The sequence below is a fragment of the Schistocerca piceifrons genome, chromosome 11 (genome assembly GCF_021461385.2).
Source record: "Schistocerca piceifrons isolate TAMUIC-IGC-003096 chromosome 11, iqSchPice1.1, whole genome shotgun sequence".
Lineage (NCBI taxonomy): Eukaryota > Metazoa > Arthropoda > Insecta > Orthoptera > Acrididae > Schistocerca > Schistocerca piceifrons.
Window position 1 is genome coordinate 59,018,541 of NC_060148.1, and position 24,651 is coordinate 59,043,191.

General features: G+C 39.4%; 1 long non-coding RNA gene across 1 annotated transcript; it reads left to right on the forward strand.

Annotated features, from left to right (window-relative positions):
- Positions 1-4,114: 4,114 nt before the first annotated feature.
- On the forward strand, positions 4,115-24,386 carry LOC124720441. Its single transcript, XR_007006157.1, has 3 exons — positions 4,115-4,222; positions 10,797-11,390; positions 24,275-24,386. It is a non-coding gene; the product is annotated as an uncharacterized LOC124720441 (long non-coding RNA).
- The last annotated feature ends 265 nt before the right edge of the window (positions 24,387-24,651 follow it).

Below are 24,651 nucleotides of genomic sequence, written 5' to 3' on the forward strand. Positions count from 1 at the left end.
CTTTCATGCTTCGGTGACGATAAGGTCCATGCTGGTTTCTTTCTTTCTATGGATACCCTGAAAGTTTTTCATTTTGAGAGATGTCTATGGCATGGGCATTACATCGCTGTACTTACTAGGGCCCAGTAGAAGGAGGTTGTAGGGGTGCCTGTACGGTGTCTGTGTGCAACATGATGTGCGAGCAATCCGCCAACACTTTGTGCACAAAGACTGGATGTTCACCATGGCAGGACGCCTTTGGCTCTCTCATCCTTGCCACATGGTCACGAATGCTCTATACCTGCAGTGGCTGTAGTGGTGCCGTTGTGAGATAGTCTGCAGCAATTCTCAAGGGTTCTCTGTGAATCATCTCCACCACTGACGCGTCTATATCCACCTTATACACAGTCTGAAAACCTAAAAATACTAGTGGTAGCGCCTCTGTCCAACGTTCTCGGTGACACATGAGGGCCGCCTTCAGTGTTCTGTGCCACCTTTCCACCATCTCGTTGCTTGCTGTGTGATAACTGGTTGCGTGGTGATGTTGGAATCCACACAGTCTAGCCAGTTCATTGAAAAGACTAGACTGGAATTGTTGACGCTGATCTGTTGTAATATATAGGGGGCATCCGAAACGTGCCCATCTTGTGCATCTGTCTACTGCTGTGAGCAAGTATTCATACCCCTGAAGGTGGAAGTGGATCCACTATGTCGAGATGAACGTGAACAAACCTTGCTGGCGAAGCTGCAAAATTTCCGACCTCTGCCGTCCTACTTCACAACGCTGGCGTTGCAGGCATGAACGACTCCAATTCCTGGCAGCCTTATGAGTCAATGGCCACACAAACAGCTCAGTTAGCAATTTGATAGTGATGTTTCCACCTGGGTGTACTAAGTTGTGGACACAGTCAAAAGCCACTTTGCAGAATCGCTGCCTAATGTAGGCTGTGTCTCTGTTTTGATACATTCCACCATATTTTGATTTTGCTTCCTTGAATTTATATTTGTTCCAGTCGCTACCCTGTTAGTAAGTCTTGCAACTCTTGATCCCTCTCTTGTACTGTGGCGAGGTCGTCGCAATTTGAGATGCTGACTGTGCTGCATACTTGAGAAAAATAATCGGCGATTATGTGCTCCGCGTCTCTAATTTGCTGTATGTCTGTAGTGAATTGGCTGTCGAACTCTATGTGTTGGAACTCCCCTGTCCAACATTTGTCGCTGATGTTGTGGAATGCTGATATGATAGGTTTATGATCCATGGAAATTGTCACTAGTTGGGCTTCAATGTAAGGGCATATATGTCTCACACTCTCATATACTGTCAATAACTCCCTATTGTATGCACTCCATTTTGTCTGTCTGTGCTGTAGCTTATTCGTCAAAAAACTCAAAGGCTGCCAATGTCCATTCACTTCTTGGTGTAGTGGTGCTCCAATTGCGGCATGGCTGGCGCCGACCACAATATTCAATGATGCAGCTGGGACAGCGTGGGCAAGCAATGCTGCTTCCTCAAGGCTGGTTTGTAATTGGCTGAAAGCTTTATGAATTTCTGATGCCCATTGTAATATTTGATTGCCCTTGGTATTCTTACCCGCAACTGCATCCATTGATGGTACCTGGGTGGCAGCTGTTACCGGCAAATGACAGTGGTAAAAATTTACCATGCCTAACAATCGTCTAAGTTGTTTATAGTCCGTTGGCTTTGGTAGATTACACAATGTGGTAAGCTTTTCAGGCTAAGGTCGGAATCCCATCAGCCAAGACTTTTCGACGTAGGAAAGTTACCTCAGGTTTGTACACGACGCACTTGTCTTCATTTAGTACCACTCTATAGTTGCACAACCTCTGTTGCATTTCACGTATATACTTGTCATTAACTTGTGCATCAGCTCAATATGTTAATATGTCATATAGGCCGAAATACGTGAAGCAAAATGGCAAGCCTTGTAACATCTCTTCAATGAATTTCCGCCAGGTTTGGGCTGTACTTTTAAGACCAATTGGCATAAACAAAAAATCAAACAGGCTGAACACTGAGCACCAGACAGAGAATAAGTAAATTGTTGGATATTACGTATCAGTACTTATCCGGGGCTGTTCTTGCGTTCAGCCAACAGTAAGCGTCCCAGGGGCGCCATGTGTCGTCAAATGGGTCAAATGGCTCTGAGCACTATGGGACTCAACTGCTGAGGTCATTAGTCCCCTAGAACTTAGAACTAGTTAAACCTAACTAACCTAAGGACATCACACACATCCATGCCCGAGGCAGGATTCGAACCTGCGACCGTAGCGGTCTCGCGGTTCCAGACTGCAGCGCCAGAACCGCGCGGCCAATTCGGCCGGCCCATGTGTCGTCCTCTTTGCGCGCTAGGTGCAACGGGGATGACCATAGGCTGTCTGAGCTTCGTATAACACGAGGCAGAACATATCCTCAAATATCGCTTTAACTCAGTTTGTCTTTCTGGAGCTATACTATGGACGCGTTGTGTAACCAATGGACCTGGTTCATGCATATATAATGCACTGTATAATGCTTAACACTGCTTGGCTGCACCGAAGTATGTGGGATCGACTGTTTTACTTGCATCAGTAATTACGCCTATAACGTTGTCCACAGAGGTTCTCTGAATTACCTTCACCCTGTCACATTGTGTCCCACTTATAAGGCAGGCATTTGCCAAATCTACAGCCAGTGGAAAGTGCGACAGAAAATCAGCACCTAATATGGGTTGAATAATGTCTGCTATGACGAAACACCAACTGTATGGAGTAGGGAAACCAATGTCTATCATCATATCTTTGCACTCATACATTTTGATGCTGTAGTTGTTCATGGCCAGCAACTGTAAGGAATCTTGCATTGTGGGCTTAACTGTGCCCTTGACTGGAAGCGTGCTGACCTCTGAACTACTGCCTATTATAAATCTTAAGCCTGAAATCTTAGCAACCACGTACAGCTGACGCGATGTCCTGCCGCGACTAATCGGAAAAGCAGTAAGCATGCCATCATAGGCCTTACCTTTGCCATGTGTTCATCTGCATGTTGCTGCAACATGACTCTTCTTAAGTTGGCAGTACCATTTGTGAGTGCTGCAGCTCGTGGTGCCTAATTTGTACTGCTCTTGCAATGGGCGCCGAACCATTTGTGGTACCAGCAAATATCATAGGCAGCAGTTTGACCCTGAGTGGTATCTAATGGCTGTAGGTTGGATGAACGACGCGACTGCGTCCTCTTACTGGATTTCTTCCCATTGTGGTCCCCAGTGATGTCCGGTGATTGTCGGCGGCGGCACAATTCTGCATGGGCTCCTCCAAAAACTGCGATGCGTATTTGTCACCTTCTGTTGTGACGCTCGCATTTGTCGCTGCTACGCATGTCACAAGGTTGACTCCAATGTGGCATATGCACTATCAGCTACTTGCAGGAATTTATCCAGCAGTTGTCCTTCATACGCTATTAATGTCAACTGTACTTGGGACGGAAGCAGTTGTCACCAGATACGTAGCAGCAACTCGTTAGATATTACAGTATAGTCCACTATCGCTCGCAAATGTCTCCAAAATACCGACGGGTTTCTGTCCCCATGTTTCTTCTGGCAAAGCACTTGTGAAAGCCTCTGCTTGGGTAACTTCGTGCAGCGAGTGATTAGCGAAGTCCTTGGGGCAAGGTATGCTTGTTGATGGGGTGGGTGTAGTATCACAGCCGGCCGCTGTGGCCGTGCGGTTCTAGGCGCTCCAGTCTGGAACTGCGTGACCGCTACGGTCGCAGGTTCGAATCCTGCCTCGGGCATGGATGTGTGTGATGTCCTTAGGTTAGTTAGGTTTAAGTACTTCTAAGTTCTAGGGGACTGATGACCACAGATGTTAGGTCCCATAGTGCTCAGAGCCATTTGAACCATTTTGTAGAACCACATCGAAGACTACTGTCGTCGTTCGCTATTCCAAATTGCTAATTGCCAGCGTAAATTGTTCACGGTCTTCTGTGATCCGTTGTTGCGCGAAAATGTTTTCCAAGATCGCAAACCGTATGTCTGGTTGTGAGGGTGTAAATGGAGGTGCCCGCAATTGTATGCGCGGCGCAGTTGGCACGAACGAAACATTTCCGGCGCGGGTGTGCGCTCGCGGCGCTGCAGTTATCGCTGGAGTTTGTGATCTCGTCGTGTCTGTCTTGCTGTCGTTTCTCAACGTCGACTCTTCTAAAAATTCGGTCTCTTTTTGCAGCTTCAGGATCTTGTCACCAACGGTTTGTAAAGAACTATTTGTGCCTTACATGTTTAACGGATGTAATTCGAAAAATGTTATTGCAACTTACACCGTTTTTGTTTTCGCTGTCACCAATTACGTAGGTCAGAAATCAAACCCACATATACTTTGAGACACTTATTTACATGGATTGCAGTCGCAAGTACAGCTCTAAACAAAAAACAAAAACAAAGAATAAACATCAGACCATGAAATTCAGCCACTCTTCCAAGTAATGCACTTTACTGGTCGGTCTGTTTTTTCCCCCGAGATAAATTACAGTTGAAGGAAGGAAATGCGGTTTTATTTACAAAACAGATATTTCACTTCATTTGGTGAACGTATTATCAGATTCCAGACATTTAGTGTTGTTTCCAGAAACTTCGGATTTTCGCATTTATTGTCCCGCGACTTCAGTTTGTGAAAGCAGTTGTGACGTCACGCTTTTCTAAAGTAGTTAGTTGATACAAGGTGTGAATACCAGACTGTGGTGAATACGATGTATAGTCTTCGTCCGTTGACGCCTTGTGTTAAATCGCTGGCGAAAGTCGCAGTCAGTGCCGCAACGGTTTTGCGTGTATTTGTTGATTTGAACAAATGGTTTTTTGTGGTGAGTTGATGTTTGTCACCAAATTAGACGTATCCTATTGAATAAACTGCATGGTGAGCATAAAAATGATAAAAATTGTGCAGTAGTTTATAAGAAATACCTCCGATATTTCTATGTTATGGTTTAACAATTAGTTGTTTTTCTATGAAAACCTATTAAATTAGAAGAGATGAAAGTCGGCTTGGAAAGGAAAAGGCACGGTATTTCTAGGTATTTTGAGTAGTTTTACACGTCATGGGTAGTTATAGTTCACGCGCCAATTCAAATTCATTCTCACTTGCAGCGTACTGTTTGTTTGCTGGTGCCCTCTGTTAATTTCTTGTGTGAAATATACTTGAAGACCTGCTTGTGAACATACTGTCTTTTTATTGTAGTGTTTTTCACATATTCTGCCTCATTGCCCAATTATGTTTGTGTGTTTTTATGTTTGTATTCACTACTCCCAGGGAGGTAAGATCTGTTGCTTTTTGTCGGACTAAAAGTTTTCGTCATAGTTCTTGGCGTATTTGTTTTCTTTCTAAGTTGTAGTTCAGTAATGGACACTGATTGTCATACCGTTTCCACTAGCCTTCTTTATTTTTGTTATGCTATTTTTCTTTTGGTGATATGCATTTTCTGTTGTAAATAATTTATCCCTATTCCATGTTGTTAATTATATTATTTTGTTTCTGCTAATACTGTGACGTGAATGGAATATGACATTTTCATTGGCAATGGAAACGAAAGCTATAGTGAAAGAGATCTATGTGTTTTGTCTGGAGAGTGTAGTCATTGTTTTGGTCTTCTGTCCGAAGATTGGTTTGATGCAGCTCTTCATGCTACTCCATCCTGTGCAGGCTTCTTCATTTCCAAATGACTACTGCAACCAATATCATTTAGAACCTGATTACTGATTCATGTCTTGGTTTCCTCCTGGAATTTTTATAAACACGTCATTTTAATATTAAATTGGTGAACCCTTAATGTATTGAAATGTGGCCTATTAACCAGTCCCTTATGTTAGTCACGTTATGTCATATTTCTTTTCTCTCCATATGTGTTCATTGTCTCCTCATTGATTACACGATTTGCCTATATTATCAACATTCTTTTACACTTCCATTTTTCAAAATGTTCTATTCCCTTCTTGTATGAATTGGTTATCATCCACATTTTGCTTTTGTAAAAGACCATATTCCACACAAATACCTTATGAAAAGATGTCCTAACACTTAAATCTATGTTCGATCTTGACAAATTTCTCTTCTTCAGAAACCCTTTTCTTGCCACTGCTAGTCTTCATTCACATCCTCTCTACTTTGGCCATCATCAGTTATTTTACAGCAAAACTCATCAACTACCTTTAATGTATATTTTCCTAATCTAATTCTCTCAGTATCACACCATTTAATTCAGCTATGTTCATTATAGTACCTTTGTTTTGCTTTTGTCTGCTCACCTGCTCTTCTAATCTGCTGTCTGTGACAGAGCTACAGTTTTGGTTGCAAACCAGAAAGTTTTTGTTTCTTCATCTTGAAATTTAATTCATGTAAATTTTTCTATGTTCTCCTGTACAACATGCTCAGTGTACAGAATGAGTAGCATCGAGGGTAGATTACAGTCCAATCTCGCTTCCTTCTCAGCCACTGCTTCTCTTTCATGTCCCTTGACTCTTTATAACTGCCTTCCGGTTTCTGTAAAAGTTCTGTATAACGCTTTCACTCCCTGTAGGTTACATCTGCTACCTTCAGATTTTCAGAGGGTGTCTTTGTCAGTAGCTTTCTCCATATCTGTAATTAAGCATACATTTGGCTTTTGTTAAAATCTCTCTTCTAAGGTAAGTTGTAGGGTCGATATTCCCTAGTATGTTCCTACATTTCTCCGAAATTCAAACTGATGTCCCTTGAGGTTAGCTTTGCCGGTTTTTCCACTCTTATGAAAATAATTTGTTAGTATTTTGCCACAGTGACGTATTAAATTGATAGTTTGGTAATATTCTTACCTGTCAGTATTGTGGTGTAGACAATCAATAGTCGGTGTTACAGATGGGGATGACAGAAGCTTTTGAAATTTGGTGGTCCACTGGAAGGCAAAACCCAAAGTTGTGATCATTGTGCTTTGATCATTGACATCATCAAGATGGGTTGGGGGAGGGGGGCACTTAATATATCTGCGGCCAAACGGAATACATGGAATATTTAATTCCGGCAATAGAATTACTCTAACAGGACAATTGTAGGAAGTATGGGGTTTTGAGCAGGGTCAAACTAAATATATAATGGTAAGAAAAGTGATTCCATTGGAACTACTCACAGCCTTGGGAGAGCCAGTCCTGACAAAACTCTACCATCCGGTGAGCAAGATGTATGAAACAAGCGAAATACCCTCAGACTTCAAGAAGAATATAATAATTCCAATCCCAAAGAAAGCAGGTGTTGACAGATGTGAAAATTACCGAACTATCAGTTTAATAAGCCACAGCTGCAAAATACTAACACGAATTCTTTACAGACGAATGGAAAAACTAGTAGAAGCCGACCTCGGGGAGGATCAGTTTGGATTCCGTAGAAACACTGGAACACGTGAGGCAATACTGATCTTACGACTTATCTTAGAAGAAAGATTAAGGAAAGGCAAACCTACGTTTCTAGCATTTGTAGACTTAGAGAAAGCTTTTGACAATGTTGACTGGAATACTCTCTTTCAAATTCTAAAGGTGGCTGGGGTAAAATACAGGGAGCGAAAGGCTATTTACAATTTGTACAGAAACCAGATGGCAGTTATGAGTCGATAGACATCAAAGGGAAGCAGTGGTTGGGAAGGGAGTAAGACAGGGTTGTAGCCTCTCCCTGATGTTATTCAATCTGTATATTGAGCAAGCAGTAAAGGAAACAAAAGAAAAATTCGGAGTAGGTATTAAAATCCGTGGAGAAGAAATAAAAACTTTTGAGGTTTGCCGATGACATTGTAATTCTGTCAGAGACAGCAAAGGACTTGGAAGAGCAGTTGAATGGAATGGACAGTGTCTTGAAAGGAGGATATAAGATGAACATCAACAAAAGCAAAACGAGGATAATGGAATGTAGTCGAATTAAGTCGGGTGATGCTGAGGGAATTAGATTAGGAAATGAGACACTTAAAGTAGTAAAGGAGTTTCGCTATTTGGGGAGCAAAATAACTAATGACGGTCGAAGTAGAGAGGATATAAAATGTAGACTGGCAATGGCGAGGAAAGCGTTTCTGAAGAAGAGAAATTTTTTAACATCGAGTATAGATTTAAGTGTCAGGAAGTCGTTTCTGAAAGTATTTGTATGGAGTGTAGCTATGTATGGAAGTGAAACATGGACAATAAATTGTTTGGACAAGAAGAGAATAGAAGGTTTCGAAATGTGGTGCTACAGAAGAATGCTGAAAATTAGATGGATAGATCACATTACTAATGAGGAAGTACTGAATAGGATTGGGGAGAAGAGAAGTTTGTGGCACAACTTGACCAGAAGAAGGAATCGGTTGGTAGGACATGTTCTGAGGCATCAAGGGATCACCAATTTAGTATTGGAGGGCAGCGTGGAGGGTAAAAATCGTAGAGGGAGACCAAGAGATGAGTACACTAAGCAGATTCAGAAGGATGTAGGTTGCAGTAGGTACTGGGAGATGAAAAAGCTTGCACAGGATAGAGTAGCATGGAGAGCTGCATCAAACCAGTCTCAGGACTGAAGACCACAACAGCAACAACAAGAATAGTGACACTACTCCAAAACAAATATTAACCAAAAAGTCAAGCCCACAAAAATATCAACATTCAACATAATAATGCAGTGAGGAAAGCCGTTGTATCGTAAATTTTGCTCAACCTGTAAATCTCAAACGTAGACCAACGCACTTGCTTACGACTCAAAAACCCAGTATTGCAAAGTGTGCTTGATGTAGAGAGCTCATACCCCTGGATGCTGTGAACCCACAAACAACTCCAAAACTTGATACCACAAATTTCACTTGACCTATATGACAGCTGAAATGAAACCAACACACTCAAATCATCAGCTCTGTTACCCAAGCCTTAACGCATTGCTATCCTATCTGTCTACATCAAAAGCTCACAGTACAACAATGGAAACTCACTCACATAACTAAGCTCAGAAATGTAACCTAACCAATGATGGCAAACAAATATACACAATAGCCACTAACCACTGTCCCACACAAGTACCAAACATTAACAAGAAAGACCCCAAAATTGTGAAAAAATTGCGTCATCACCAATTTTGATACACAGAAACAACTATGAACACAGAAGCACATATAATAATTAAAAACAAATAAAATCATAAAAATAACAATGTATAACACATTGTAGAAATAAGTCACATTACCATGCAATCATTATGGAAGATTGTGACTATGAGTAAAAGTGTTATACATCAGATTTATAACAAAACTTCAGTATATTTTGTCAAATTACCAAAATGATTTTTTCTGTGTTCTTTCTCTGTTACATGCCTAACAGATGTAACCTAATTTATTTTAATCACAAAAATCTAATTCTATTTTGTCATTAGTTGTTATCCTAACTGTATTAGTTATAAATAATGTAGGAAAAGTCAAGAGTGCTATCGACCATAAAGAGACATGTCAAGTTGCAGACAGGTGCAATTAAGACACTTGCATAAAGCTTTCAGCCTCAGTCTTCATCAGTTAAGGAGAGACACACACCATTCACACACACAAGCAGGCACACCTCACTCACTTGCAACCACCAACTGTAGCATCTCGGTCGTGTGTGCATGAGGTGTACTTGCTTGTGTGTGTGTCTCTCTTCTACTGATGAAGGCTGTCACCAAAAGCTTTATGTAAGTATCTTTTAATTGCACCTGTCTGCAACTTGACATGTTTCTTTACAATAAGTAGCAATCTGTCTTTTCCTACATTGTTGATATTCGAACCTGGAGTTTCCGTTGTATTAGTTACAATTATTTGTAAATTAAAAGGTATGTGACAACTATTAAACAGCAAGAGCAATGGCAAGTTTAACTTTTGAATGTCACATGCCTAAAATAATAATAATAATAATAATAATAATAATAATAAAAGCAAAAAAGTAAAAATACATCCAACTGGCTGAGGAAGTCAAGGACATGTGGCATCAGGATAAAGTTGACATTATACCAATTATACTATCAACTACAGGAGTCATACCACACAATATCCACCAGTCCATCAACGCAATACAGCTACATCCAAACATATATATATACAGCTTCAGAAATCTGTAATTATTGACACATGTTCAATTACCCGAAAGTTCCTAAATGCAATGTAACATATACCGTACAGTTAAAAGGAAGTCGTGCGTGTTCAAGGTCCACGTCACATTCCATTTTTAACCAGTCATAACGTCTGAGAAAGGAAAGAAATAATAATAAAAATACTGTGAAATGCCTCTCAAAGGAATATGAGTTGCAGTACTTGTGCAGAGAGAGAACAAGTGCAGAGTAGACGAATGTGAAAAGCTGCATGGAACCATTGTTTCGAAATTTATTACTCTTTTGTGTGATACATGTATGCTGTAAAATGAAAATTGAAGAAAGTTTTCCATTTCTCAGTAAAAGCTGAACTCTAAATTTCATTGATCGCTGTCATATGATGTAAAGATTATACTCTTCACTTATAGGAACTAATTTGCACGGAGCTGTTCTGTAAATTAAGTGAGCTGTTTAGATGTGTCAAAATTCTTTGCACAAATGTAGCTAAGATGTTTTTAACATTTGAAAAGCTGTTTAGTTTATGGTGCATATCTTCATAATTTCTATTTTACTTCAGGTGTGATGTGCATTAAAAGTAGAATACTTTTATACATAGCAGTTTTTTTTAAAAAAATCAGCATTATGAATTCCTTTATCAGATGGTGGAGTGAAACTTAAAATTTGTTTGTAAGGATAGCAGTGAGGATTATCTGAAAAGTATTACTACACTCTTCATTTTTCAGGTAGCAGCCATGTGTAGAAATGAAGAAAAGCTGTTGCAGGCTACTGTTACAGTCCGTAATGAGTGTAGTAGTCTCCTACGGAAGTACCAGACCTTAATTCTTCGAAAACTGAGGTTACAATGAGAGTATTATTGGATCAGTTGGAAGATGCAATGCACTCATTGCAGGTTTTCGTATTTTCAAGGCAATTGTGGCGCCTGTGTATCAATAGAACTATATTATATGATGAGGAAGAGAAATCTTGTGACACAGATCACCTCATTCTCCCACTTGGGATTACTTTAGATACATTGAGAGTTGGCGTTACATGATTTACCCGAGGATAATTGGTGGAGTGCAACAATAAGTTTAAGGTATTTGTGGTATCGCAACTGAGTTGTTGAAATAAGCAATTGGGGCTGAACAGCAAACAGGACAAATCCCCAGCAGAAAATGATTGCATTCATGTAATTTTTGTACAAGTACTGAGATTGGAATGTGTACAGAACACACGTTTTATGTAAATACTACTCAAAGATGAAGAGGAAATCGTGGTTGCTCCATCGAGCCAATTGGAAGACTGCTCACCAAATTTTGATTATGTTTTCTTACATGGTAAGTTGTGATAGTACAAATTTTGGACTCAATGTACTTTTTAGGTTTGCTCTTTTTATCCTTTGTTTCATTTATCTCTCTGATGCCATTTTTTTGTGTGACTCATTGAAAGATTTCTCCTGAAAATTCAGATTTCCTGTAATGAACCTTAGAGCTGCACAAACAAACCTCCCTGTGAAGTGAAACAACAAGATGCCCGTTAATGCTTAATTTATGCTGTGTTTTGTTGGTGTGGTGATAATGTTTTCGGTTTGAGATCTTTGACTTCAGTGTGATGCTACATATAAAACTTTGAACAATGCTGAGCAGACTGATTCTGAGTTTGAACTCAATCTGTGATATGTACAGATTACTGAAATATCCTAGGCTTTAAGAGTTGATACTGCCAATATTTTGTGTTACATACAAGAGCTTAGTGTAATTTGCTTTCGTTAATTATACAGACAGATTTTTATCTTCAGGCTAGTAGAATGATCTGCTTGCAGATGATGTGACTAGGTGAGTCATGTTGACCACATTGTGAGTACTCAGGTCACATACTTCTCTGCAGAGTGCAAGCTATATTGTGGCTGACCTCTTTTTAATTGAAGTGAATACATAGTGCACCGTGGGGTGATCACTCTGTTATAGAAATAATTCAAAAGCCAAGATCGCTCAAATACTGTTTACTGGGTAACTGGTTTCAACACACTAAAGGTGCCATCATGGGATCTGAATGTAGATTAACATGAGGCAGACCAGCTGATATGATTTTATATCAGGTGTGGTCTGCCTCACGTATCGTTATATCCAAATGCTTTATAAATGTTAAGCTACATTCAGATCCGATGATGGCACCTTTAGTGTGTTGAAACCATTTATCCAGTTAACACTATTTAAACAATCTTGTCTTTTGAATTATTTCCTTTTAATTGAGGCTCATTGCTGGCATGACTGACACATGGAAGTCATTACAATGCTGATTGGGTAGAGGTGATGAGTGAAGATTTTAAGCATATGTCAATAAGTTGCGTTACTCGTGAATGTCAGAGTTGATGGTTTCAATAACTTTTTGTTAATTCAAGAGTGGCATCTGTTCTTACTTCCATCATTTATTATGCACAAATGGGTGAGTTGGTTACTCTATTGCTACAAATTTCTTACTGCACAATGAGTGATTTGTGGAGTTGACAATAACTGGGCAGTTGTTTGCAGTATTTGCACGAAAAAGAATTTGTAGCAGAAGACACATTGTGGTTGATTAGCTACTTAAAATTGGACAGTGTATTAGTACTCTACTCTCTTGTTTTGTATAATAGTTACTGTTAGTGCTGTATGCATACAAAATACCTGGGTCGACAGAAGCGTCCGATCCCACGCGTCGGCTCTTACCCGTGACGTAAGGGTGTTGTCGTGTGTGACGTCATGACGGCGCGGAGTTTGGTTTGTGAGTGTAGCATGTTTGTAGATGTTGTTGTGTTGTGATATGTTGTGTTCTCTGGTGGTATGTTCACGGTTTTCGTTCGTGTGGTGTAATGGGCTCAGTTTGCTTTTGCTTATTATCCAGAATTGTTAGTGTGTCGGCTGTGTTTGTAGTGGAATTTGTTTCAGTGAGTTAACAATTTTGTGTGAAGGTTAATTTAGTGTTGTTTGCTGTACATCGTGTGGTAATTTTAGTAAAATTAATCGGTTGTTGTTTTTGTTCAGGAATGGATGTGACGGATAAAATTAACAGTGCACAGGCCAAGGGAAGTGTTCGATCCCTATGTGTGGCTGTGTATGTTGATATTGGTATCGGGAGATGTTTTTGAGCTATATAGGCCAAGGGAAGCGTTTGATCCTAATTTATGGGATCGGGAGCTGCTGTTGAGCTATATAGGTCAAGGGAAGTGTCCGATTCCAGATGATATTGTGTTTAGTGGTGTTTGGGGAGTTTTGTGATGTCGGTTTTTTTCGTCGTTTTGTGTGGTTTGGTATGGGGATGGGTGTCTAAATTTGTTTATATTTAGTTTGCTCCCACCCAAAAACACCCCATTTCCCATGCTTGTCCCGTTAGTGTCATTAGGCTTTTTGTGGAAAGTGTGTGTGTTTGTTTTTCGATGTATTTTCGTCCTCATAATGTGTACGTACCGACTTTATATGTGCCATATTGGAATCATGGTTTATGGTCGTTTCCGCCATATTTGTGATGTCATGGGTCAAAGCAGACGGACGGGATCGGACACTTCCGTATTTCCAAATCCCATTCTATTAATAGCAATGTAGTAGCGAGCACATAGGAACCCTCATTCCACAGAGAAGATGAGTGAATTAAGTGTTAGTGTCAGTGTTGTTGAGAAACAGGCGAAATCATTAAACTTGAACAAAGTTCCAGGGCCCAATGGAATCCCTGTCAGATTCCCTACTGAATTTGCAGCTGTGTTAGTTCCTCTTTTAACTATAATTCAGTGTAGATTCCTCAAATAAAATATGGTGCCCAGCTCTTGGACAAAAGCACAGGTCACACCAACTACAAGAAGGGTTGTAGAAGTGATCCAGAAAACTACTGTAAAATATCCTTTACATCAATTCATTGTAGAATCTGAGAAGATATCCTGAGCTCAAACGTAATGGCATATCTTGAACAGTATGACCTTCTCCATGCCAACCAGCACGGATTCCAAAAACATTGATCATGTGAAACTCTACTCGCACTTTTCTCATGTGAAATACTGAAAGCTTTGGATCAAGGCAATCAGGTTGATGCTGTCTTTCTTGCTTTCTGAAAAACACTTGACTCAGTACCACACTTACGTTTGTCAAAGGTATGATCGTATGGCATTTCAACTGAAGTTTGTGGCTGGCTTGAGGACTTTTTGATAGGGAGGGCGCAACCTGTTATCTTAGATGGAGAATCGTCATCATGTGTGCCTCAGGGAAGTGTGTTGGGAGGCTTGCTGTTGATTTTGTGTATTAATGACCTTGCAGACAATCTGTGCAGATGATACAGTTATCTGTAATGAAGTACTATCTGAAAGAAGCAGCGTAAATAGTCAGTCAGATTTCAGATTGGCGCAAAGAATGCCAGCTTGCTTCAAATGTTCAGAAATGTAAAGTTGTGAACTTCACAAAGAAATAAAATGGTATCCTATGACTCACTGTTGAAATCGACCAACTCGTACAAATGCATGGGCGTAACACTTTATGGGAATGTGAAGTAGAATGGTCACGTAGGCTAAATTGAGAATAAAGCAGATGGTAGACTTCAGTTTATTGATAGAATACTGGGTAAGTGCAATCAGTCTACAAAGGAGATAGCTTACAAATCATTGTGTGATCAGTTCTAGGATATCGCTTAGGTGTGTGGGACTTCACCAAATAGGACTAACAGGGGATATTGGATGTATGCAGAGAACGGCGGCATGAATTGCCACAGGTTTGTTTGACTCGTGGGAGAGTATCACAGAAATGTTGAAGAAACTGAATTGTGGGCTCTTGAAGATAGGTGTAATCCCAAGAAAGTCCCCTAACAAAGTTTAAAGAACTGGATTTAAATAATGACTTTAGGAGTATACAACAACTCTATCCATATTACTCACATAGGGATCATTGGCTTAAGATTAGAATAATTACAGAATGCACTCATTATGACATTTACACTTATTGTCAAAAGTGTTATCATATGGGATATCGAGTGAAATTTGTGATTGGATTGACTTTTTGGTAGGGAGGACGCAGTATGTTATCTTGGATGGAGAGTCATCATCTTGTGTAGAAGTAGCTTCAGGTGTGCCCCAAGAAGTGTTTTAGGACCCTTGCTGTTAATGTTGTGTATTAATGACCTTGCAGACAATATTAAAACTAAAATCAGGCGTTGTGCAGATGATGCAGTTATCTGTAATGAAGTACTATCTGAGAGAAGGCGCCTAAATATTCAGTCAGATCTTGATAACATTTCAAAGTGGTGCAGAGATTGGAAACTTCATTTATATGTTCAGAAATGTAAAATTTTGTACTTCACAAAGCGAAAAAAACATGGGATGCTGTGGCTAGGATATCAGTGAGTCACTGTTGGAATCGACCAACTTTGACAAATACCTGGGTGTAGCACTTTGTAGAAACGTGAATTATGGAATGGTCACATAGGATCAGTCATGGGTAAAGCAGGTGGTAGGCCTCTGTTTATCAGTAGAATACTGAGGAAGTGCAGTCAGCCCACAAAGGTGATTGCTTACAAATCACTTGTGTGATTGGCTCTAGAATATTGCTGAAGTGTGTGGGACCCATACCAGATATGACATATACAGAAAATGGCAGCCTGAATGGTCACAGGTTTGTTTAACCCATGGGAGAGTATACTGAAGGAACTGAACTAAAAGACTGTTGCCGGCCGGTGTGGCCGTGCGGTTCTAGGCGACAGTCTGGAACTGCGTGACCGCTACGGTCGCAGGTTCGAATCCTGCCTCGGGCATGGATGTGTGTCATGTCCTTAGGTTAGTTAGGTTTAAGTAGTTCTAAGTTCTAGGGAACTGATGACCACAGATGTTGAGTCCCATAGTGCTCAGAGCCATTTGAAAATACTGTTGAAGATAGACATAAATTGTCCCGAGAAAATCTATTAACAAAGTTTCAAGAATCGGTTTTCATTTATTACTGTAGATAATTACTGTACGCACAGAAGCATTCACTCACTCATTCTTCCTGGGCTCCATATGTGAGTGGAACAGGAAGAAACTTTAATAACTGCTACTGTGGAATGTACCCTCTGCTATGCACCTAACAATGGTTTGTAGATTACCCTGTTCCAGTACTCTATCAATAAACCGATGTCTACCACTTGGTTTACCCAAAGCTGAGCCTATGTGATCATTCCATTTCATATCCCTACAAACTAAACTATTGCACCCAAGTATTGCTATGAGTTGGCCAATTCCAGCTGTAACTCTTTGATATTATAGTCATAGGGCACTATGATTTTTTGTTTTGAGAAGTGCACAGTTTTAAGTTTTTGAACATTTAAAGCGAGTTGCCTATCTTTGTACCACTTTGAAATAGTTTCAAGATCTGGCTGAATACTTATGCAGTTCCTTTCAGATAGTACTTCTCTATAGATAACTGAATCATCTGCAAAAACTCTGAGGTTAGTATTAATATCGTGTGCAAGGTCATTAACATACAACATCAACAGCAAGGAACCCAGAGTTATTTCTACATCTGATGATGACTCTCCATCCAAGATAACATGCTGTCTCCGACCTACCAAAAGATCCTCAATCCAGTTACAAATTTCCCTTGATATCCATATGATAATACTTAAAGCATTTAAGTATGGTACCGTGTTAAATGCGTTTTGGAAATCAATATACACTGCATCTACACCTGCTTGCCTCGATACAAAGCTTTCAGTACGTCACGTGAGAAAAGTGGATCGGTAGTCAGGGCTTGTATTGTTAGCCAATCAACAGATTGGAATAATAGTTAGACTTTTTTCGCAAACTTAACACTTTTTGAAATGGAACAATTCCTAGAGATTAGAGTGAGTTTTCGTTTCTTTGGGCCAAAAATCAGATGATTCTCGTGGGTGTGGAACATGTCAGAAAGTATAAAATAAAAAACATAGTACATTTGAATATAATGCTAACTACCCTGATCATTTGTCAGGAGATTACGAAAATAGGTGAATATGTTACAGTAAACTGGAACTGCAAGTATTTACAGAATCAATACGCTGGCAGAATGAAACATTCTTAAAGAAGTTCTTGGTTGGTTTAGTATTAACTCCCTTTCAATAAACCTGAAAAAAAACCAATTTTATCCAGTTCCAGACAACCCACAAAAACCCAAAAGAAATAGTTATCACACAGAATGATCAAATGATTAAGCAAGTGTACTTATCAAAATTCCTAGGCGTATACGTGGACAGTAGGCTGAACTGGGAACATCACGTTCTACAAACACTGAAACGGCTGATGTCGGCAACATTTGCTTTACGAATTTTGTCACGCTTCAATGACATTACCATCTCAAAGTCAGCTTACTTTGGCTATTTTCATTCAGTCATGTGTTATGGCATCATCTTCTGGGGCAATACACCTGCCGCAAAGAAAATCCTCACAGCACAAAAAAGAGCAATAAGAATCATTTGTGGTGTACCCCCACGAACCTCATGTCGAAATCTTTTTAAACGACTTGAAATACTGACAGCAACATCTCAGTACATATATTCACTGATGTGCTTCATAATAAATAACCCCACTCTGTATGAAACGAATTGCCTACATCATGAACATAACACCAGAAGAAAAGAGGATTTCCACTGTGAGTTAAAGAACTTGACACTTATTCAGAAAGGGGTAAAGTACGCTGGAACGAAAATTTTCAATTCCCTACCCAACAGCATCAAAAGTATAAGGAGTAGTACATCAGTATTTAAACGTAGCTTGAAAAATTATTTACTTGAGACCTCACTTTATTCACTAGAGGAATTCTTTCAGAGAAATAAGTAAAACCCAGATTGGAAAGATGATTTTAAATTTTTTGACACTGTTTACTGTTAAACTAATGTAATAATGCCCTAATGTAAAAATTTCTGTTTTTCTCATTTCCATTTTTGGGTCGCTTTTAAACCCAAAGTGGGAAGTTTTGATTACTGTTCAAGGTAAAAATAGATGAAATAATTCCCTAAATATGAAACTGCTATCTTCACATTTATGTTGACTAGTTTTTAAGCTAATAAGTATGACTTTTGTGCACTGTTATTAATACTATAACAATGTCTTTATTCTATGTATTTTATTATGTACATTGACACATTCCACATCTGAGTGACTTGCTCACATGTACAGGTCTATGGAACAAGTATATAAATAAATAAATAAAATAAATTATGCACTTTATATAATACCTAATCTTGACTGTCATGACCAAGTGCTGTCACAACAGGAAGATATTTTACTGAACCTGGTTTTAACAGTCCTGTTAAGATATTCATCTATAGAAAGAAGGAGTTGCCTATCAAAAAGTCTTTCAAACTCGGTTTAAACTGTGCTTTATCTGAAACCAAGTTTTTAGTGGTTGCTGGCAGTTGATTGAAAACATGTGTTCCTGATAGTTGACATTAACAGACTAAAAGTAGGGTAAATTAGAATGTCAGTTATGTTTGTTGTAGCATTCTAGTGTGATTCCTTTACAAGATACCGTATTTTGATAGTTTCTAGTCCAACTTTTGTTTATGCCATTCACCCTGCGTGGTTGCTAGGTACAATATTGTTATGTTTGCTTACAGTGTGCTTGTGTGTTTCTTGGGTTCATTGCAGTCTGCTGGCCAGTTAGTCCAAGTAGTAGGTCATGAGTGGATGACGGGATTTACCACAGCAGACTTGGTCGTTGTGTGTGGAGAGTAGGAAGGATGTAGTTTGTTCTTGTACAGTGTATTCCGTCTCCCTTACTCCACCTCTCACTTTTTTACTACTGGAGTTAATTTTATTTGGCTTGTGGTTATGGCGTGGGAGAGGGAATAAACACTTTTATCATAAATGTGGCACACCGTGGATCAAATGATTGCTTTTCCACATCTGCTCTGGACAATTATGCGTGGAACATTCACTTGCTACTGTAACGTAATTAAGAAAGAAAGACTACTGTATCTAAACTTACTACTTTGCATCATATTCAGAAAAGTCAGTAATGAAATTCAAATGATTGTTACAGCACTGAATGTTGGTTACGTTATGCAGTGGATTTTTGAATACTGTTAATTAGAACAGGCGCGCGGCTAGCCCGCGTTCTCAGGGAAAAAATGTAAAATATTGCTTTAGTTTCACAGAGTAGACCTTGCCACAAAATGTGAAAATGATAAAGTCATAACACAGTTATTCGTTATATTTTTTTCGGCAGCATGGAACATGTCGCACAGCACTTTCCAAATCAAACTGAGAAATGCACTGAATAATATGATGTAGTCTGCCGGCACTGCTGGAAGCTGTAAGGAAATGCTAAATACTATTATGTTACCTCGCTTTACCGGCGAGGCGACTGCGATGCCTGAAATAAATATTTTTTAAATGCGCCGCGTCTGCGGCCGTTGCTATCGCAGATTGGTACAGCGGCTTCCGCTAAATTAAATGCTGAAAATGTCTAAATTATTTACGGGACAAATGGCTGGCAACTTTACAAATTATTTTAAAAACATATTTGCCCAAACTCTATATATTCAAACAAAAATGCATTAATTTTACACACCTTTTTTCAACAAATCGCCTAATGGCGGATTTCAAGCTTCATGAACAAACGGCTCACGGCTAGCATATACGTTTGCTTAACACGCGAGTGTTACTCGTAACGAACCCCAAAGAGAACAGAAATTATTACAACGCTTTTTACTATTTATACATGTACTGAATTGTCCTTTTTATCTGAGGCACAGATCATAATCACTAATTCATTTAACAAGATTTTCAAAGCTAATTACATGTCATGGATTCAAAGTTAACAAATGCATAAAACGTCAAATAATTATGAATGTTCTACATACACACATAGTACATTCGTGAAATGTTTACACAGTCTTGCTTTATTCCTTCACTTGGTCATGTTTAAATTATTTCTCTTTTGCCGTATGCGTAGCACTATATCGATACATGTTAACTGGTCTTACACACGGAAAAAATTCTATCACACGCTTTTTATGACGACTGGCCAGGAGACGCTACAAGTGTATGTGGCAAAATACCCCAATAGATATCAACCATCTCAGCAATTATTTATTATTTATTAGCCTCTTCAACTAGGTACATAAAAGTGGTAGTATAAAACCTATACAATGTAACAGAAGAGTTGAAGATCAATATTCTTACTGCTGTTGCAGTTGATCTGCACGATAGCTCCTGCACAGTCGCACAAAGATGTAGCACGCATGAGGCAAATGTCCTACGTATTCTCCGTCGACATATGTTCCGTCACTATCACTTTTCTCTGCATCGAGAGCTGCGTGGAAACAATTATGAGAATCATTTTAACTTATGTACGTGGACATGTCTTGTATCTTGTTTAGTGACGAACCCACATTTACCAATCGTGACTGTGTAAACCACTGAAATATGCACAATTGGTCTGTTGATAATACCCATTGGCTTTGTCAGGTGGAATATCAGTGTCCGTGGAGGGTAAAAGTGTGGTATGGGGTAGTGAGCCATCAGCTCATAGGCCAGTTTTTCACAGACCGGACACTTAAAGCGCACAAGTATTGCAGCCTCCTAACAGATCATCTTCCAGGGATGCTAGATGATGCTGCAGACTAGGAGGAATATGTGCTGGTACCAACATGATGGCTGTCCAGCCCCTATCACGTGAAGTACTACTGTGTCTTCACGAACTGTTTCCAAATTGTAGGCTTGAACTTGGCGGACCTGCACCTTGGCTGACCCCTTCCACGGATTTGACAGCTGTAGACTTCTTTCTGTGGGGGAAACTGAAAGACGCTGTCTTCAAGGACGTACCAACTATACCCAGTGATATGCAATGGCTGCACTCAGAAATCTCTGCTGAAATGCTAGCTCGTGTGCAGCAGTTGTTCTATACCAGACTGGAAGTGGTTGTCGTACCTGTGATGGTCAATCGTCTCGTTGCTGGTCAGCATCCACATAACTAGTGTATGCACTTACGTTATTCTTTAGTGTGGGCTACCGCATATATTGTACGAGTGTCGGTCTGGGAACTCCTCAAAATATGTTAAATCGTATGTGGTTCTCAACAGAATCCTGGAACAAACATCTCTGACATTCTAATTTACCCTACTTTTAGTTTGTTTCTCTAAGTAATATTACAATCTACGAGGGCAGTTCAATAAGTAATGAAACACATTTTTTTTCTCGGCCAATTTTGGTTGAAAAAACCGGAAATTTCTTGTGGAATATTTTCAAACATTCCCGCTTCATCTCGTATAGTTTCATTGACTTCCGACAGGTGGCAGCACTGTACGGAGCTTTAAAATGGCGTCTGTAACGGATGTGCGTTGCAAACAACGGGCAGTGATCGAGTTTCTTTTGGCGAAAAACCAGGGCATCTCAGATATTCATAGGCGCTTGCAGAATGTCTACGGTGATCTGGCAGTGGACAAAAGCACGGTGAGTCGTTGGGCAAAGCGTGTGTCATCATCGCCGCAAGGTCAAGCAAGACTGTCTGATCTCCCGCGTGCGGGCCGGCCGTGCACAGCTGTGACTCCTGCAATGGCGGAGCGTGCGAACACACTCGTTCGAGATGATCGACGGATCACCATCAAACAACTCAGTGCTCAACTTGACATCTCTGTTGGTAGTGCTGTCACAATTGTTCATCAGTTGGGATATTCAAAGGTTTGTTCCCGCTGGGTCCCTCGTTGTCTAACCGAACACCGTAAAGAGCAAAGGAGAACCATCTGTGCGGAATTGCTTGCTCGTCATGTGGCTGAGGGTGACAATTTCTTGTCAAAGATTGTTACAGGCGATGAAAGATGGGTTCATCACTTTGAACCTGAAACAAAACGGCAATCAATGGAGTGGCGCCACACCCACTCCCCTACCGAGAAAAAGTTTAAAGCCATACCCTCAGCCGGTAAAGTCATGGTTACAGTCTTCTGGGACGCTGTTCGATGTCCTTCCCCATGGTCAAACAATCAACTCTGAAGTGTATTGTGCTACTCTTCAGAAATTGAAGAAACGACTTCAGCGTGTTCGTAGGCACAAAAATCTGAACGAACTTCTCCTTCTTCATGACAACGCAAGACCTCACACAAGTCTTCGCACCCGAGAGGAGCTCACAAAACTTCAGCGGACTGTTCTTCCTCATGCACCCTACAGCCCCGATCTCGCACCGTCGGATTTCCATATGATAGCAATACATGCCCCTGACCACCAATTCATTTCGTGAAAGCCGCAGATTGACAGCACTTTTTGAATTTCCGCAATATTTGAAATGCAAGTTCTAGGTAATTGACACTATGTATAATACCATATGGCTGAAGAGCATACATATAACAGGTATAAAAGTTTTCTGGAGGGATAAAGCTTCTGGGGGGGGGGGGGGGGAGGCTATGTTCTTTAAGGAAGACATCATGGATCATGTCAATTTACTTGGCACAGTGTATTACATCATATGACATGCGGACCAATACTATCAGGTAAAACAGGGCCAGCATGTCAAGATGTTATGATTTAAATGTCTTTCAAGCTACCAAATAATTTGAAAAGCTAGTTCCCCTTCTTTTACATCCCTAACTCTGCCCACGACATTTTTGTCTTCTTTGTGTTATAATAGGAGCACTTTTCATTCTGGTCTGTACACTTTTTCTTGTGTTTGTTATGCTCAGGACGGAACAGCCCAGTTTCTTTAGTGTTCATGGCCGTTACGCCATTGATGCTACGTGTAGTGAAGTAGTTTTGGAAAAGTTTGTCATTGATAATAAAAGGTTGTTATTGTTCGGAGTTAGTGAAATGGAGGTAGATATGGCCAAGAATAATGAATGGGAGCTGCTTGGTGTTCCCACAGAAAATAATCACTAAGAGGAAATGCCATGAATAATGAAATGCGTGAATTAAAGGACCTGACTTTTCTACCACCATTGCCAATTCTTTTCCGGGAAACGATTATTGTCGGGGGGGATTTGACCATTTCTGCCCTTTATCCTGAATGGTAAATACCAAAATTTGATAGTTGTCACGAAATTAGTTTGCAGTCTTTCCCATGCAAGTGCTAACATTGGAAGTGGCTTTCCTGTTAATGCTGAATTCATCTTTGAAAGCATGGGAGAGAAAACTGTGATGATATGTACACACATATATGATACTGTTTACAATTTTAGAGACCTTGGTAGTTTGGATACTTCAAAGTTCATTATTAACGGCACAAGAAATATACACTCGTGGTATGTAGACAATTGTAATCGACTTAATGAGAATAGCTTGCAGAGAAACAAAGTAATTTAGAAAAACAGAAAAAGTTGGAAGCAAAGTGTTTGACAGTTTGAGAAAGTGCTACAAAAGAAGTGTTTACACTTGAAGAACAAATTAAGGCTTAATAAATTAGACAATTGCATTGTGACAGTGTATCTGCTTCATAAATGTTGAGATTATCGTAAAAATTCATAAGTTTGTACCTTAGTCTCAATTTTCTAAATAGACATTTTGTGTGTTTTGAGTTGGGGGATTGGACATTTCAAGAAATCATTGGGACTTGCATAAATGAAACATTGAAAAATATATGTATTGTGTAAGTACCATTACTCATAATCGCAAGTAGTACTTAAAGTGTGTGAGTTTTTGGCAGAGAATTATATTATGTTGTATAACTACTTAATTTTGAATAGTTTTCTATCAATTTAATGATTTTGATTTTGTTTTGAGTGTACTTTATCAGCAATTTTCGATGATTTCCTTATAAATCTGTTGTGTTAGTATTGTTTTTCCTAAACTGGGAATTCTGACCCCCCCCAACCAAAAAAAAAAAAAAAATAAATAAATAAATAAATAAATAAATAAAAATAATAATAATAATAATAATAATAATAATAATAATAATAATAATAATAATAATAATAATAATAATCCCTGCAGCCTGTGAAGTTTGAGTAGCCACCTGCTGATGCTGTTGTTAAAGAACTTAAAAAACTTCTTTTAGTGAATTTATACTTGCTTAGTCATTATTGAAATTGTCAGATAATTAAAATGTGTAAGAGAAAGTGTTAGAAGCTTGCACTGTTCATTATAACATTTCTTAATGATATAAGGAATAAAAAATAGCCTTTTTTTAGACATGATATTTTTTGCAGTATTCATACCTACAAATGTTTTGGCTTTATGTATCACTGCCAAAATTGCTTTTAAATGTGCTTGTATTAGCGCACGAGAAGATAAGATCAATTCCTATCAATTTTTTTCTTACGTTACTTTCAGCTGGTGTGTAACGTAAGAAGTGACAGAAAATTGCACTGGATGCAGAGTCTGTGCTCCTCTACACCCTTCTGTCACGTCAACAGACTGGTTGCTACCTGAAATGCAAATGAGGGATTTTAAAGCTGGACCTGTATCGTGCATTAAAGTAAGTTTCTGTCAGCAATTGCCTATTTGGCATTTTCAGTTTATTACTATTTCATTTGTAAAGGCTAACTCGATTTTGATATTTTGTGAGTAGAAATTGGATAGTTTGAACTTAAAAAGGCGTGTATGCTAAGGAGTCTGGCATCTGTTGGTAGCACTGTATCGGAGAATCATTGTTTCTTCTCTGCTGCTCAAAAGTGCTGTTATTGTTGACTGCCACTTGTAGTTTTGTA